Source organism: Anas acuta, chromosome 3 (assembly GCF_963932015.1).
Source record: "Anas acuta chromosome 3, bAnaAcu1.1, whole genome shotgun sequence".
Taxonomy (NCBI): domain Eukaryota; kingdom Metazoa; phylum Chordata; class Aves; order Anseriformes; family Anatidae; genus Anas; species Anas acuta.
In genome coordinates this window covers 52694524-52713353 of record NC_088981.1, presented here as the reverse complement: position 1 = coordinate 52713353, position 18830 = coordinate 52694524, and the positions used below count along the sequence as shown (strand labels likewise).

The 18830-nt window shown below is 40.4% G+C and overlaps 1 protein-coding gene across 4 annotated transcripts in view; it reads left to right on the top strand.

Moving 5' to 3' along the window:
- The first annotated feature begins 2984 nt into the window (after positions 1 to 2984).
- Positions 2985 to 18830, top strand: part of RGS17 (regulator of G protein signaling 17) — a 78621-nt gene continuing 62775 nt past the window's right edge. The window contains exon 1 of one of the 4 annotated variants that reach the window (XM_068677137.1): positions 2985 to 3186. The gene's annotated coding sequence lies outside the window, so the exon portion shown is untranslated. Of the gene's footprint in view, positions 3191 to 18830 lie in introns of all 4 variants that reach the window. The other 3 variants (XM_068677135.1, XM_068677136.1, XM_068677134.1) reach the window with 3 other exon arrangements.

Genomic DNA, 18830 nt, shown 5'->3' with positions numbered 1-18830 from the left:
ATTAGTCAGTGGTCTGAACAGAGTGGCTGAACAGCTATTGAAAGTAAGTGTATTTATAAACAGGAGTTCAAAGAACAACAAGGAATGGCTTCAGTGCAGGAAGCTGCAGTAAATAGGAATGGCTGTGGGAAACATTAAGGAAGTCATAGAAATCTGAAATCTTTTATTCATTTAAATAAGTGAAGCATAACATTTTCTAACATAAAATTCTAAAATTGTGATTTTTTTTTTTTTCTGGTATGTGGATATATATATATATATATAATATATTGATATATATATATGCACATTCTGGTGTGTATATACATATGTTGAACACCTGAACACCTGCATATACTTCCTATGTACTTACTAAATCTTTGGGAGAAGACACTTGATTGATGGGTTTCATAGTCAGAACAAAACTGTTGTCAAAACTGTTGTCCTAATATTACAGAAGCTCTAAAGGCTTACTGTCTTCAGTATGAAATGAATAAGCTCCAATGTATGACCTTTAAGTATATTCCTTTTAGGAATATTTCCTAAAAAGGGAGACTTTCCTGAACTGAGGCTTGGAATAGCATCAATGTTCTTTAAATTTAATTCTATACTAAATGTTAATATACCTAACATATAGTAACATACCTTTTATTTTATTTTATTTTTTTAATCATCACTTAACAAAACCTGTTAAGAAACTCAGAATAGAAAAAATATGAAATTCTGAACATTCATTCTTCCTAGTTGTCCTTCATCACTCACTCTTAATCGTTCATCCTTCTGGAGAGCAATGTCTATTACACTTTTTTTTTTTTTCTTTAAACTTTGCAGATATGCAAAGCTCAGAACACTGGTTTGGCAGAATATAAAACTGTCTTTCATTTTGGAGAATCCAAGGAGCAACCGGGCAGTGTTATGCTGTTGCTTGTTGTACCAGGACACAACCTGTCAAATGCCATCAGTACAGGAGCAGCAGACGTGATTCCTAGTGCTGGGAAGCACATTTCTTAGTGAGCCTTCTAATTGTTTTTCCTATTTACATCTCTGTGTATATGTGTTCTTGGTTTGGATGTTTTTGACAACGAAATATGCTCTTTTCTGAATGTCTCCCAAGGTCTGCCTTCTTGGAGGATCAGAAAATCTAATTTACACATTTGTTGTATTCTTGAAAGAAGGGATACCCTACTTCAATCCAGGGTGTGGACTGTGTAAAGACAAGGCAGTTTTAACTTCTCTTTAACTGTCTGTGAACAGCGAAGATGAGCTTGAAGCATATTCAAAACTGTTAACACTTCATAAGCATTTTTTTTTCTTTTTCAAAACTCCGAGTACTATTTTGGAAGAAACAGAACGTAAGCTAAATTTCCATAAAGATTTCCCAATTGCCATCCACGTGGTTATTTAACTTGGAGTTACACCTACATCTTTATTTATGCATGTAACTAAAAATTTTGAGGGGAAAACTCTATGTATAGGTAGCATTTTTATGAAGACACTTGGCATAGTTGGAGGGAAAAAAAAAATCGGGCTCTCAAGATCTTCTTCAAGTCCTAAACAAAAGCTTAAATATCAAACTAAAGGTCTCCTGTTCTTGCTTTATTATGTTTAAAATGGCTGAACAAATCAAGAGAAGGCTGTAGGAGAAGAAGGGGACAATTGCCAGGGAAAAGGTGACAATGTATGAGCACCTGTAAGCCACAGAAGAAACAACTGGAAAAATTTTGCCTGTGGAAAACTGAAAGGCTACTTTGGATGGAAACGATATGAAGTTTCCATCATGGCCTTTACTTAGCCAATAACCTTTGGTATCAAGCAGAGTTATGTATTCCAGTTCTCAGATTTTTCTGCCATGAGGATCAGGATCAGAAGAAAATAGGAGTGACGGTTTGCTTCCCCTCTGGACTGCTTCCAAACCTTTTAATTTCAGCCCTGCTAATACACACACAGATCTGGCTTCAGTTTTAGCACACTCTACTTTGAGATGTAGCTGAGATGCACAAGTGTCTAGATCAGTGTTGTGAAGAGGATCAGTATGGGTTGCTGGCGAGGCGCAGTACTACCTTAATCCAGCCTTGTGCCTTTTTGTACCATCTTGCCAGATTGTTTTGACTGAGTGGTAAATGCAGCAATGTGTTCTCTCTTGAGATATTAACATTTCTGGATTCGTGGCATGATTTGACAGGATCCAGGTGCCAAATATGTATTTTTTCCAGTGCCGTTGCCTTCAGGCATATCAGGCTCCAGATTTTTAAGGTGCAGCAGGGAAGCTAAGTAACGTTCTCTGTTGAGACAAAATTTGGAAACTGGAGTTTGGGAAGCTGGGGAAAAAATGACTGGCAAGATCTGGCAGGATTCAGGATTCGAAGCCAGATTTTCAGAACATCCTGGTGTTGTTTCTTACGGTCACAACTGACAGATCCACGTTGGTTCTTTATCCAGGCGTTGCTCTTCAGGTGCCTGACATCAAAAAGTTAATCAGGCTCTAAATCCCTGCACTGCTCTTGCCTGCACGAGCGGAAGGAAGAGTTGGATAGCGTTTTAAACACCTACTTCTCTTTTTTTTACAAACCAATATGGGGACAAGAAAAAAAACCTAAGCCGCAGCCCAACCACCCCCCGCCACCGCGGCTCCCGGCTGCCTGCCGCAGGGCACTCCCAGGCCACCGGCACGGCCACCGCGGGGCTGCGGGGACCCCTGGGGGGGAGCGAGGGGGACTCACCGCGGCCCCCGCCGCCCTCGCAGCCCCGGGGACCCCCGCCGAGGAGCCCCGCGGAGGCGCGGCCGTGCCGGGGGTTGCACCGAGGGCTTCCCCACGAGCATCCCCCGAGCATCCCCGCAGCCGGCGGGCGGCGGGGCCGTGCCGAGCTGTGCCGCGCCGTGCCGAGCCGTGTCGAGCCGAGCCGTGCCGTGACTCACCCGCCGGGGCCAAGCGGGGAAACTCCCGCTTCGGTGGCAGAGCGCATGTGCCGAGGCTCCCAGCCTCCGCTCCTCGCACCCTCCCCTCGCTGCCTCCCTGCCTCCCGCCCTTCCTCCCTGCTCTGCCTCCTTCCCTCCTTCCCTCCCCGCCCGCCCGCCCGCCGCCGTCTCCTCTCCCTGCCGGCTGGGTGCTGAAGTTGGGCGGATGGCAGCAGCCCAGCTCCGCTAGGACGAGCCGCCGCAGCCCTTCCCGGGATCGCTCAGCGCCAACCGCACGCAGCCGGGCGGGGGTGGGTAAGGCGCTCCGCTGGGGTTTCAGCCTGAACCGTGCGGAACGGCAGCAAAATGTCTGCTTCGGACTGATGCGCGGGGTGGGAGGGTGGAGGGGGGGAGAAAAAAAAATAATGAAAAAATAAAAAATAAAGGGGAGGGGGGGAGGAAAAGAGGAGGGAGGTGAGAGGGGATATGGATGGAGGGCGGTGGAGTGAGGCTGAAAATGGGGAGACCGGCTCTGTGTGTGTGTGTGTGTGTGTAACAACGGGCGGCTGCGGCGCCGAGGCTGCAAGGTGGTGTTTCTATGTGTGTGTGTGTGTGTATATGTGTGTGTGTATGCGTGTGTGTATGTGCGTGTGTGTGTGTGCGCGGCTCCGTGCCCGCGATGCACAAAGGGGTGGGGAGAGGTGCCGCCGGGCTCTGCCCGCTCCCTCCCCCGCCGCCCCCCCGGTTGGTGCCCGGGGTGCCGTGGGGCATCCGCCGAGCCGGGCGATGCTGCCCAGCCCGGGGCGGGGACGTGGAAAAGGGGGGGGGACACGGGAAGGGAGGGGGACCGTGCCGCCCCCGGGGAAGCCGGGGGCATGGGCTGGCGGTGTGACAGCCGCCGGCTCGCAGCTGAGGCAGCGCTCCTCCTGCCTCCCTTCCCTCCTGACCTTCCCCCGCGTATCGCGGCTCTGCTTGGCGGGCGGCGGGCAGCAATTAGCATTATTATCGCTATTACCGTTTTCATCCGAGGAGCCGGCGTAAGGTGCAGGCGAACATCCGAGTCGTTGCTCCGAAGCCGAGAGTTGCTTCCCGCTCCCCTGTTGCCCCCACCCCAAGCCCCCGGCTCGGCCGCCCCCACCGGGCCGGGGAGCCCCCGGGGGCCGCCCCCGCCGCGCTGCCCTGCGGCACCGCCAGCCTCCTGCCCTGGCCTCCTTCCCGGTATATGCCGGCGGGGGCGGCACGGCGGCGGGGGGAGCGAGTGGCGGGGCTGGGGCTGCTCCCGGTGGGACCCTCGCTCCCCCGGCCCCGGTCCTCGCACGGCGGCGCGGCCCCGGGCGGCGCGGGGCTTCCCTGAACCCGGGGAAATCCCGGCTGCTGCCGCTGCCGGTGCGGCGGGGGGATGCTGCAATCCCCGCCAGCCTCCCAAAGCCGCCGTGCGCTGCGGTTCCTCACCTCTCCCCGGGATGAACCCGCCCGCGGTTTTAAGCAGGCTGAGGTCGCCTCGCTTGCTCGGCTGTCAAGCCCGCGTTGCACAATTTATAGGTGCCTCTTGTTGATTCATCAGGGGACCCTACCCGCGCCGTCAGGCTTAGCATCGGCAGGGGTAAAATTTAGGATTTTCGGCATTCAGTTTCCTCATTTCCGTATGTGGATTTTCACCGATGTGTGTCTCAGGTTTGCAGCCAGATGCTTTTGCAAAATGGATGAAATCTCAAATACCCTGCTAGGTAAATGTAAGTAAGTTACATATCGTCTGGCACTAGTATTATGGGTAACAGGTGATAAATAGCTTTCAACAAATGTAATATACAAGCACTGCAAATTTGGGGAGTTGTATCAAGGAAGTTAATCCTTATTCAAATCAGTGGATGGTAGTGGCATCATCCTTACGTAAATCACTAGGGAATTTTCCCGTGGCCCAAGTCGTTTAAGCAAACAAATTATTTCACCGTTATAAAGACACGGTGTTACACACTGTTATCACTGTTATCAAATATGTATTTTCATTTGATTCCATACTTGGAATAAGCAAAGTCCTAACAAAAGACACATGTGCCCCACCCCAGTAAGTTTACGGCTTCAGAACTGCAGGCCATGATAGACACAAGTATTTACCTCCCTAAAATACGTGAGAGTCAGACATTGAAATGCCTTTCTCAATCAGGGCCTTAGATCCTTCTAAGTAGCCAAAATAGGAACATAATTTGATTAAAAGCATACGATCAAAAGAATTGCTATAGTGAGTTGGACATCTAGTCCAATATCCTGGCTCTGACTGCAGTCATTAGCAGATGCTGAAGGGAGAAAAACGTAAGAAACAGGGCTGGTATACAGTGTTTTTTTCCCGGCATATCCTTTTAAGTTCAAGCAAGCCGTAGTACAGGGATTTCTTAACCTGGAGTTTGCTTCCAGACCATCATGTGTAATAAGCCCCTGACTTTCTGTGCTCCCTTTTTTTAATCCATTTATACTTTGGTCTCAACCACATTCTGTGGCAATGAGTGCCACAATTTAATTATTATTTGTGTGAAAAAGTACTTCCTTTTGTTTGCTATGAACCTGCTGCCTGATAATTTCATTCAGTGTGTGACAAAGAGCGCACACTGTGCCTGCACAAGTTGCTAGCAGTGTCCTCTCACTCCAGAGCAGGTACAGCACTGGCAGTACAAGTCCCGTCATTTCATCTAACACTGAGTTAGGAGGTCTGCCTAGGAGTGTAAAGCCATATTAAGCTCTCAGTCTTCCTGTTGAAATCTACAGATAAGAATAGTCATTCTTTTTCTTGTTATTCAACACAGGTACTTGTGCACAAAAAATTGCTGTGAACCCATGAACTCATTTCAAAAAGGCTACTGAAAAGCTGTCTGCTGAAAATTAACTCTCTGCACTATTGATTTGAATCAAAGTCTGACTGACAGCTTGGCGAAAAAGAAATCCTGTCCTAATCCAGTTTTCTACTTATCCTGAGCAGAAGATAAAATGTTTTATTTTCAACTGCATTTTTTTTTAAGAAGTATACTAAATACAAAATGGAAGCTACATATGTCTATGAACTCTACACATTTGTGTAACATCTCTGCTAATTAATTCACCTGCATAAAGCTCATTATAAGGAATGTGCATATTGAATGATGTGCATGGTTGCATAAGTAAAGTTTAAATGTCCCATAAAATCTAACTGATTTGGAAGGACTTGTGACATGAGGTCTTCTCCCCACGAGTGCTGCTGGGTTTGAATCATCCTTAAGAATCACTAGTATTGGTCAGATTAACATGTCAGAAAGCTTCCCCGATTTCACTGCTAGGCTCCCTTTGAGTTCATCGCAAGAGTAATAAAAGAATAAGAGCCCAGGGAGCTACAAAAGCACCACATGGACCCAAAGATACAGAAGTTCCCACTGTTTGAAATCAGCTGTGGACACAACTTGGAACAGTATAATCCACAGCAATTGTGGGCCCATGGGGAACAGTAGAAACTCACGCTAGCTGAGAAGTCCTTCACAAAAGATAAAATATTGGCAACCTCAGATGCTGTAATCTTCACCAAACAAGTTCAACAAATTAAAAGAAGAGACTAAGTGGTATGATTATGAAGACAGGATATAAGGGATGTCAGTCAGTCTTCTACATAAGCCAGTCTCAAACTAAGTATGAGAATGGTTTTCCTCTTATATATGGCATATATGTATATGTATGTGTAGGTATACATATATGTGGCAAACATACGAATATAAACTTTCCATCATCAAAAATGCATGTGTGAAAAAAATATAATCCTACTACCTTTTAAATAAGATTAAACTTTTTTCTGCTTCTATATTGAGCAAATGAAACCACGTTCTTACTTGTATGCTTCATGTGCATGCCTTTTGGGCATGGGGAGATTCCTATGAGTACTTAATAAGTGTACTAAATGAAACAGTGTTAGCTCTTACAGAGATGCTGGTCGCAGTTCCATTAGCTCCCTTATAACATCCTCATGATTTCAGGTATGGATTTATTTTGCACTTGTACCCAATGTCTCAACTTCAGCATTTTTGATGAAAAATATATCCTCACCATACTTGTAGTGCTTGTTCTGGGAATGTATAATGAGTTTTCTAAGAACATAAAATTAATGTGCTAATTAGCTTCAGTTAAAATTAGTTAAAAATGAAATCATTCAAGAAATTTAGCATTTCTATTGACCTCTTGTTTGTCCTAAGTAGTCTTTGTAATGAAATAATGCAATCAAACTTTCCATATTGTTAATTAAAAGCTTGTGCATAGGGTATAAAAACAAATGAATAGAATAAGTTGTAATTAAGTTTACCTATTCCTGGCTATAGCTAATGGCTATAACCATACAGGCTGTAAGTAGGCTTGTGTGAGCAGCTTTGCTGGCTCCTGGGGGGCTACTGCACCCCCTGAAGGAACGGAGCCTTTCAGCTCAGCACCCTGGCAAGTCCCGGCTACAGCAGCACTGAGGCAGGGGGGCTGCATGCCGGTGTCATGCAGCCCCACTGGAAGCAAACTTCCAGTGGGGCTGCTTCAGAGACCTCCTGTCTGAAAAAAAAATAATAATTGTGCCCCTACCCGAATCTGGGTATCTGCTCTCAGAAGGTCTCCCTTGGCACAGTTGCTGCCTCTAATGTACACAAAGGAAGCAGCCATGCAGTGTAACTGTGGCAGGAACTTGTGGGAACACATAAAGCACACAAACCAATGAACTCAGGGTCTGCACTGCTGCTCCTGCCGAGCCACCATGAAACCTGGGCCATGGTTTAATGTGGGTCCTCCAAAGTAGGGGCTGGGTTCACATGCTTCAGCAGTTCTGCACTGCTCTGGTGATGCAAAATAGATGTAAACTCAATTTAAATGCTGTGCTTTGAATAATTTGTGCTGTTCTGGTATATTAATGAATCTGGGCTTAAATTAAAAAAAAAAGAAAAAAGTAATGCAAACTGATTTAATACTGAATCTATCATATCTTAATGTTTTGAGTGATAGTTTTGTCTTTGGGTTCCTTGTTTATAAAATATTAATGAAATGTTTCTTACCTTTCATACAATCACAATTTTCATAAATTATTTATTGTGTAATCAAATGGCAATAAGTTCTTAGAAACTGGTAGATTTCTAGCCAAAATGTATATGGGGAATTACAGGTAGGGAGATAGGCTAGAAATAAAAAAATAATAACATCTTAAATCTTAAAGCCAAGTATTACATATTGCACTTAAAGACACTCAGACATCTTCAACACTACGACTGCTCCGCATAATCCTTCTCCATACAAAAATACAAAATAACTAGCCTAGTTTCATCAGTGAGAAAGGGAGTAAATTAGTGAGTGATGCATTAACACAGCTATGCAGCTTCTGCTACCAAAGCAGCTTCATTTAAATAATCTTGGCTCTTATTCCAGTGATGCCAGCTCTGTGCTTGCTGAAATATGAGGGAGAGATCACAAGCTGGATGACTCTATATAGACCTAACTCTATATGTGCTGCCCATCAGAGAGTATAACTGAGAAAATGCTGCCTTTAAAGGCATCACTCTATCATGGCTTCCTGCTGTAAAAGTCAATTGAATATGTCACTTTGGTCTGTAATTTTAGTTCAGTGCAAGTCCAAGCAAGACTTGCTGATAGTCTGTTTTAGGAAGGTTGAATATGATTTGGGCTGTTTTGCTGTGTTATGTTTTACTATGTTATATTTTGCTGTGCTGTGGTGTGCTGTAACAATGTCTTCATTTATCAGTGACTCGTGATAGTTGCAGTAAAATAACCCCATGTGTTCAAAGATAAAGCAATTAGACCATAGGAATCATGGATTAAGGCTGTCAGGCTATCCTTAGCACAACACTTCTATGCCTACTGCAGTTCAGACAGCTTTCAGATGAGAGGGCTCAAAATGCAGGGCACTCCAAGAGGCAAGTGTTCAGCTAGCCCTAGACACACTGTATCTAAGGTGAGGATCTTAAGGAAGTCCTTACGTTTCTCATGCTACCAACTATTGTCACCATATACATACTGATCTCCTAAAAGCCTAAGTAAGAGGAAAACACGCAATACATGTTTAATAGTGTGGTTACTATTTATCCTTTATGCAATGAGAGTGACTTTCTGAAATTAGCAATTTCTTAGCCAATCCACCTTATTAGGGTGCTCTTACCCAGCCCTGCAGGCAGCACCCAGTCTCCAGCATTCGTATTGCACCACACCTTTGGGTGGTGTAGATGTGGGTTTCTCAATTGTTTGCATCAAATGAAAAATAAGAGCAGTGAGTAATAACTTCCTTTACAAGAGCTTCAGAAGGAGCCCAGGTTTAATGAATGTAGGTGGGAAGTGTGGACCTAATTACTTTGTGTCCAAAAGGTAGTTTTACTTCCAAGCCTTAATGTCTTCAGAAATGAAAAATCTCTAAAATATTAATCAGAAAATTTTCACAGCTTTCAAGATGAGTTTGGGAAGAGAGGATTGAGATGTGTAACCTATTTTTTATTGTTCGTTCACAATGGTTCAAAAGTACATGCACAAATTATTTTCACACTTAACTCTGAACTAGTTTGTTGGAATGCAGTTGTCATATAATGGTCTGATAATCTAACTCATTCAGCTTGATATATCTCCTAATCTTGTAACAAGAAAGCATCATGCTGACCAGAATAGACAAGGATATTTTCAAAGTCAATATCTGATTATTTCATATGTAAAACCAGGTCATAGAGCTACTGAAAAAAGTCAAGACAGTACTCGTGTGGTGAGGACATAGAAAAGGAGAGAGGGAACACCTCTACTCAGTAAATGCAGAAGCTTTATAAATTATGAAGTTATGAAAATGGCATCTTTGAGTGGTACAGTCATGTACAACTGGGCATAGGTCAACAATTGAGTATACAAAGATTCACTATAGAGAAATATGACTGTTTATGGGATTTGTCCTGGGTTCTGTTTGCAGAAGAATCATCCTGTATCAAATATCTGTCTCAAAGAGCATGTCTTTACTGCAAATTGCAATGTATGGTAGAGAGACCTGTCATAAGTTGAACACTGGAAAAAATCTAGTTAAAGCAGCACTGTACCCTGTGGAAGAAAATGACCTTATTTTACCTCTACTATCTGTATGCCATCTTGCATCATGTAATATAGGCTGCTCAGAAACAGAGATATCCACTCCTGATTTTTTTATATTTTTTAAAACTAAATGGCTTCTGAGGGCATTTACCATGAAATATGTTCCATACTCCTTCAGCCAATGTCTTAGCTGTTCTTAAACTTGCTCCAATTGATCAATATTCCCCTTCATCTATGGACTTCCCAACTGTATGTCAATAGCAGTCAGTGAAAAATACAGAATTAGCACAGCTTTCACATGGCTAAGTTTTCAATTTTATGTAGCTAAGGGAGGACAGCTCTTCCAGGTGCAGTATTGCACTGAGCACTTCTTTTACTTGCTGTGACTCAGTTCCTGTTAAATTCCCAGGTTATGTCCTGTAAAACAACAGAAGCCTGAGCTTGCGCACCAGAATCTGACCATCTGCATACAACATTGTTAGAGTGGTCCCAGCCCTGGCTAGAAAACTAGTGCAGTCCAGGGAGCATTCCCAATAAAATGCCTGCATGAAGCAGTCCTGTTATTCAGAGCAGGGCAGTCTAATTATAGGAATATAACTAAATTGGCCATTTGGCCTCAGAGCCAGAGAAGTCCTGGAATTGCTTAGCTTTCCAATATAGATATGTCACATCTTTTCAGGATGGAGCTTCCAGCCTCTGGCTTTGGCCTGCATCTTTTCTCCTTTGATATGTGATGTTAGATTCAACCAAAGGAAATCCCTGTTTGCTGTGACTTTGTTACCAATGGTTCCAGATCATCTTAAGTCAGTGATTTGCCCTTGTTAGCCTACGTTGTTCCCTCAATATTCGCCTACTACGAACATTAGCATTAGCAATTTTTATGGTTCCTTTTGTTTCGTTCATAGTAGAGGGAAGGTTGTTAAGCTGAATAAAAGAACATATTCCTGAAAGACCCAATTAGAAACACACTTGCCTAAAAGTTATTCCCTATTTTTAATTTCAGACCAAGATTTATCAGTTTTTAATACATTTAATGTTTACCAAGTTCATTTTTATCATATTTATTCTACAATCATATGTACTAACAGAAGTCAACTTATTTACATTGGTGCTATAGCCACCAAGTTCAGCCATCAAATTGATAACCTTATGTAAAATATATAGCTATGTAGTTTCAATTTTTTATTTACCATAACTCATATGGAATGCCTTTAATTATTATTAAGTTCACTCAAGTTTTTCATATGATTATTAATAATAATATTCTATCAAATCTGTCAGATGTGGTGGTGATGTTTTTATGTTTAATATTAATTTCTTTCACACATAGCATAGAGGAGAATTGTTTAAACATATTCAGCAAGGAAGTGTAAAGTTTAGAAAAGGGGTGTGGCTCATATCTGTATGTGCATGATATAATAAGAAAATGATATACCTTGTGTGACTTGACTTCTACTGAGCATTTTTCTTGGCCAGACTGTGACAAACTGGCCAAACGCTGTGCTGTGACAAACACTGTGACCTGGTTTCATTTACATAGGGTGTAAAAACTGGTGACATTTCAGGAACTTTTAAGAAAACAGGGAGTCCAGAAAGCTCCAAACAGTAAAAGATGAGGGTACTGTTTTTCATATTATAACAATCTTGAGAATCTAGACAATTTAGTAAGCACTGAGAATGAATACAAAGCACATTATGAAAAGGCCATCCTTATTAATACTGTTTTTTCCAGATTTCTGGGTTTCAGACCTAGGAAGTCTTTTAAGATAATTGTCCCATCATGCCATTTTTGCTACAAGCTCATTTTTCAAAGAACCACATCACCTCTGTGTTCTAGGACATAGTAAACAGCACTTCTATTTCATGGAAAAGAAATACAGATACCTATTAATTAAGTGATTACCCAGGATCACACAGTAAAGTACTGGCAGATGCATAAATTGAATATAAAGAGCAGGAATCAAATTTCTTGTTGAAAAGATGTTCAAGAGTCAGAATTTAACACCAAGAATCTTGACTCACACTCAACTTAACAGCTTTCTTTTTTACCAAAGTAATGATCACATGTAAAATATCAGTGAGAGCTTAAGATACAGGACAAAAATGGGAATTTGCATTTGACTCAGAAGTCAGTCTTTCTGTTCAAATGTTCCTAGACATTCTGAAAACGACCAGAGCAAAGCCCACGTTTCCATCCAATATAATTACCCTGATGTCTTGAATATGTAACCTGCATATCAATATTAAAAGTATTAGTTATTGTCCTGTTAGAAAAACATCCCTCAACAGGAAGAAAGAAACTTCAAAAACATGGTAGCTTTGGATAATTGAGCAATGTAACCCTACATTTTGTAAATTGGAAGAAGAGAATGGAAACACAGTTGATGGCATGATACCTTCTGCATATATCTACTGATATTTGGCTCATCAGTTCTTTAAAAAAAAATAATCTGTTAAATCTGTTGGGTTTGTTTAGTTTTGGTTTTGTTTGATTGTTTTTTTTTTGTTGTTGTTTGTTTGTTTCATGTGTTGTTTTTTTTTTCTTTTTTTTTTTGTATATGTATGCATGATTCATTAAACCATTACCTATAGATTTGTCTATATAATTCCCAATACAGTAAAGTCAGTCAGATAACACTTGTTCTAGCTTTACTAAATTAAAAATAAAATAATTTTCTGCATATATATTTTGGCTTTGTGTTTGTTTGTTTTTTTTAGTGTGTGACAAAAGATCCTTTGAGATCACAGTTATAATATTTTTTTTTATTCATTTACTAGCAACAAGAGGGCTAAGAGTGGACTAACAAGTCAACACATGCCTAATTCCGCTAATGAATACACAATACATTTGCTAACCCAAAATTACTCTGAATGATAACAACACTATACATTCTTTGGCTTAATCAGGGCTTGGCCTAGGGGAGGTGTTTTCATCAGCCTATATCAGGATATACTATATTAATATGTATATTATATGGATATTTATTTTTAATGCAGTCTAAGATATTTTGAATAAATTGTCTTGTGCATAGCACGGTGACAGAACACATCCATGGGCTGTAGCATAAGTTACTCTCAGTCAACTTCTCCAGTATATTTGCCCTGAAGTACATTGATGGCCCAAGTAAATGTAAAGTAGGTTTTTTCTTAGTGAAATAAAGTAAGTCACTCCATGTCCCTTTACAGATAGGGGGAAAGGTCTCTTTGAATTCAAGTAAATATGGTTTAAAAGAACTTTAATATAAGAAGACTAAATTTGTCTGAAAGTGTAATTTATTGCAGACTGAGTTGTAGCTGGAATTCAGATGGTTTAAGGTTCACAGGGGTTTTAACTGTCCAAATAATTCAATTGCTATTAACGTATAAGGCATTTTTCCATTAACTTCAATGGACTTCTATGGCAGAAACTATTCTTACATGCAATGCCACCAGTCATATTTCAAACATGTGATTATGAGAGCTCTATTTAGGCTGTGTTAAATAGAAACTATTCTGCTGGACAGTGAGATCATATGCAGCAAAGGGACTGAATGCCAGAGACACCCTGACTTGAACTGCACCCCGTGCAGTGAGATACTAATGGGAACCACCTACAGACAGTATTTCATGTTTTAAAACCAAGTTGGACAATATTCATGAAACAGACTTTTATTTATTTATTTTTTCCAATCTGTATCAAACCTTAATCCACATAGGTGAGAGACTACTTTAAATTGTGCTAGAGTCTTATCCTCAGAGGTACAGAGTGTATGCAGCAGGGTGCCAAGCAAATCAACTGCTATCAAACGAGGCTGGCAGCATGTGCTCAGCAGCTCTCTGGATTAGGCTGCTTTTTATTAGTATGGCCAATTCCAGCAGGTGGTTTAGGAGTAGTTTTAGGAACACTGGAAAATAAGAACATAGACTGAAGGGAACACCCTGGCTAATTGTATCCAAATCCCCAGCTGTTTCCAACCATCAGTTCTTACTTTTCCTTCCTATTCTGGATCAATTTAATATTAGAAGCAGGAAGGGTCTTACATCTATTCTTATTCAAAAGGTGTTCCAGAGCTCCCGTTTAAAACCTTTTTTTTTTTTTTTTCTCATTTCCAGATACATTCATTGAAAACTAGCTTATTCTCCATTTGTTCCTATGCAATAATACATATTAAATTGTTTTCCCTTCCTTTTCTTTGTCCATCTGACATATTCATCTTGCTCCTGTTTAAATATTTTTCCCCATATTGCTCCTTAGATCAAACAGATCACAGAAGATGGAGGGAATCCTCAGAATGCAAAATCTCCATATCTTGGAAGAAAGAAGGCTCAAATGCCATGGCAACAGCACTCCTTCCATTCATGAAAAACCTCCTCCAGCCCTTTTTCTTCATAACTTGATCTGTGGAGCTCACTGTAGTAGGAACGCAATAGGCTGCATGACTACTACACAGTCATCCTCTCACTCCCATTTATTTTAAGGTGATTCCATGCTAAGATGCACCTAACACCTTAAGAAAGCATAGAGCTGTGTTGTTTGAGTTTCAGTGCTGTGACACAGAACCTTCCTTGTTGTAAATAATGGCATCAAAACTCATAAAGTCATCTGTGTAAGAAAACTTACATGAACTTCTACAATCTGGACCTAACTGAAAGATATATCTTGATACTTATTTCTGATGAAGTTGCAAACTATCCTGTGAGGCCTGCTGATAATGATTCACCACTAGTGAGGTGAACAAGTGACTGGTTGTCAGAAGGAAAGGTGGTAGCTGACCCATAGCCACTTCCATCCTAAGTTATACAATGTGAAAGAAAAAGAAAAAACATTTCAGGTGTAATAGTAGTTAGGGAAAAAAAAAAGGGAAAAAAATACATCAACTTCTGCATGTATTTCCCCAACCTTAAATTTAATATTAGTATCTATCTTTCTATCTATATGCATTAGAATGAAAATAAACAAGAAACAAGACATGAGAGAAAAAAAAATAGGAAGATCTATCCATATATCTCAGGAAAAAATATTTAATTAGTATTAAAGATATACTTAACTTCAGAAAGCTTTTCTGACTTCATGTAACTTTAATGGATGCAATTTCTTTAAAAGTTGATACAGTTGCTTTTGGAATTATTCCAAACCTAATAAATAAAGAAAGAAACAAAACAAGGTCTTGATAACTTAATAGCCAAAAAATCTGGTATAATAGAATTCTCAATCACTCTCCCAAAAGAAAACAAATTTATTCTTGTTTACTACTAGGTTTAGAGGTGCCTGAAAGTTTTGTTTGTTTGTTTTGTGTGTGTGTAGTTTTTGTTTGTTTGTTTGTTTGTTTGTTTGTTTTCTATCACCAAATTACATTTCCACATTGATCTGGATGTGGGAAAGCTTAAACATTAATATACTTTCTCTTGTCAGACAAAATTGCTTTATCAGGAAATTTCGGTAAGTTACTTATAAGTGCTTCTCAATTTTGGCCTCTTGTAGAACTAGATAAACAAAATATGAGCGTAGATACTTAGATGTTAGTCTACAAGAGCAGTGTTCCAACAATGACAACTGTGCAAATGCTTTGGTTCCTCCATACGAGATTGCACAGGACAAAAAAGTATGTCATCCACTTTGATATGTTGCTTCTTGTTCAGAAGAAAAGTCAAATCACAGGATAATTAAACATTTGTCAAGGTGATGAAGAATCTGGGCCATTTGAATGAATTGGCTCATGATTATTCTTAAAGTTGAATTGTGTTATGAACTAGGTAATGTTGACCCACTTGCAGACTTTAATGGAAACAGATCATGTGGATTTATAAAGCTTTCGCTCTCACATCTCAAAAGTTGTCTTTACACCCAAGCAAAGGGTTGAACTGACAGTAAGCATGACATATATTTTATTCCCCTTGCTATCATCCTAGCTGTTAACATGCAATAACGAAAATACTCAGGGCAGGGACCTAACTGGGAAATGAAATTTGGCCAGGCCCAAACTTATGATAGCTGAATAATGTCTGAATACATGTATCTGATGTGATTAACAGGCAGCAATGCCCCTGGAAAATGCAATTATAACACGACTTTAGTTAATTCTTTAATAGTAAAATAATAATAATAATATTGTATTGTTCAAACAAACATTAAAACCTTTCAGAAACCATCTAAATTTGGCTTCAGACTGTTTCAGATTTTGAATGCTTTTCACTGTTTCTGAGTGATGTTTGAGGTTGGTGGAATTAGCACATTGAAAACACTTCCCTCCACATCTCCTTCTTAAGATGTTGCATGGGTGCCATACCAGAGGCCAACGTGTGTCATGAGTATTATTTACATGTGTCAGAGGCAAGTCCCCTGATCAAAAAAGCAGCTACCCTGAGGTTGTAGCTATGCACATGCCATTTGTTAAAGGACATTCTGGAGCTCAGGTACCCAAACAAAATATGTGGAGACAGCACTGAGTTGGTCTCTGTGCCCAAGCAATGAACACTTACCTTTTGCGTGTCCAGTGGCTGTTTACTCCATGAAGCACTTCACATCCCACCAACATGCCAGTGTCTGAGCCTGTCTCGTCCTCTTCTTATCACGCTTCCACACACAGATGCAAGAAATCTTGTCTTGTTCACAAGACAGCAATGTAGATGGGGCATGGGAACCTCCCACACATCCAGCTGGCTAGAACATATGATTTTGGTCCCCCTGTAAGCAAAGCTTCTTAAAACAGATAGAAAGTATACATAGCACATGCTTATTCTGGCTAGGATTCTGAACTAATCTGCAACTCCACAAAATCAGAATTCAGGTGTGGATTTACACAGAACACTGTTAGCATATCTAATCTTTGTCAGTCTCTCTCCAGAACTCATCAGTCATAGCACAATTACAACAATGATGTTGTAAATTAGGATAAAACCAAAGAAACAAAATTTTTTCATTTTTCTGAAAAATCAGAAGTTTTCTGATTGTCTTTGAGAATTGTCCAAAGTAGTAGTAATGAGAATGGGAAGGTTAGAAGTTGATCTGTAGTGGTATAGATGGTTAGTGGCCAGGAGTGACTTCTGACAATAAGAGCAGAAATATACTTTCTTACGGTGCTCCTGCATCCTAAAGGATGAAATCAAAAATACTCTCCATGAAAGTATCATAGTACTTGTCCACAAGTCGATGCCAATGAGAAAACATGACAGTCCAAATCAAGAACCGTAATGCAAAACTTCCAACGTTTCCACACATGGAATGATGAACATGAATACAGGCCTCCACCCTAGCAGAAAAATCTGCTTAATCTTACTTTATGACAAAACATGCAGACAGCTCAATTTAACTCTGACTAGTTCTTTCCACAAAACTACAAAAATTTCCTTGCCTGAGCAGGAAGTGCTTGAGTCAGCTCCACAGAACAGAAGTCTATCCTATTCATTAAGAAGGATGAATCTTCTATTGAGATGCTAAATATTGTTTAATTGCCTGGCATACAGCCCTTCTATATGATCTGAAGAACTTTTTATTCCACAGTCATGTATTCAGTGTGAGCCTGATGCCCCTGGCTCTCCACCTGCTTTTCTGCTTACATTCTGAGGCAAGAACTGCTGGACTTGGGGAGCAGGAAAATTGAATTATCGACAGAGACAGTCTACAGAAAGATTTGGATTATGTGTACATCTCAGAACTGTTAATCCAGATCTTTCAGGAAAATAAACAATTCTGCAAGAGCAGAAGTAATAACCAGCAAAAACTGAGGCATCAAAGAGATGTTAATGGGACATTCAAAACATAGGAATGCAAGGTACAGGCATATCAGGCATTGAGACTATAATGATAGACAGTAATGATGAGTACTGAAGCAAGAACATGTGCCTAGATGTTAGTGAAGGAAAGAGGAATTTAGTGATGGCTACAGTGATACAAACCTGGAAGTATTAAATAGGAGTAAAGAGTAAAAGTAAAAAGAGGAGAGCTGAAAAATGAATGTGAGAGGGAGGAAGGAGGCTTTGTGCTGTGGAGATGGGAAGGGGAGAAGGATTTTAGAGCTCAGAAAAATGAATGACAGTATTTCAACAGATGAGATGATAAATGAGAGGAGTCATTGGTGACTGAAGTTTAAAAGGTTGGGAACAAAGTGGTTTGAAAGATTTTTGGTGCAGAACAGAGTGGAATATCTAGAGAGGTAAGAAAGACTGTTTCTCTTTCTATGCAATGAATTTAACTTGCCAGTGCAACATCAAGAAGAAGAAAGCCATTAGCTAGCTAATAAGAGGCTGAACAGAGCAAGATCTCACCAACAGTAAGCTGACTACATAGATAGCAGTTTAGACATAAGGCAGTAGAGGAACATGTTGTGGGAAAAAGAAAACTAATGTTAAAGTACTAGAAGAAGAAGAAGCAAATGCTGCAGAGTTTTATAGTGAGGGGAATGGAAGAAAAGTACTACAGTCACTTTTCAACATAAAAGCTGATTATTTCTAATATATTTTGATTATTAGATGTTTGTAGCATTTGAGAAATCCAGTCCTTATAACAAGATGTTTGCTCAGCCTGAACATTAGCTAAGATTTTATTCAAGTCCTGCTTTAAAAAGTAGTTAACTCAAAAGAGTTAATTTAACTGCATTAAAATATGACACATGGACAACACCAGAACCAACCAACCAACCAACCAACCAACCAAAAATGTTAAATTTTCCCTAAACTAAAATTTCTTCCTGAGGCACTCAAAAGTATGTACCATTCAACTAGGTCAGAACTAACAAACAGATAACAATTTTATATTCTCTCTCTTTTTATTTATTTTTTTTTATCCTATCCTACGCACAAATTAAGACACCTTTGAGTAAGTAAGACCAAATGTATTCTTCTTGAATGGAAAGATTAACTTTTCCAAAGATGTGCTTTCTTTGGAACCGGATATCCATGAAGAGAAAGAATGCAGACAACT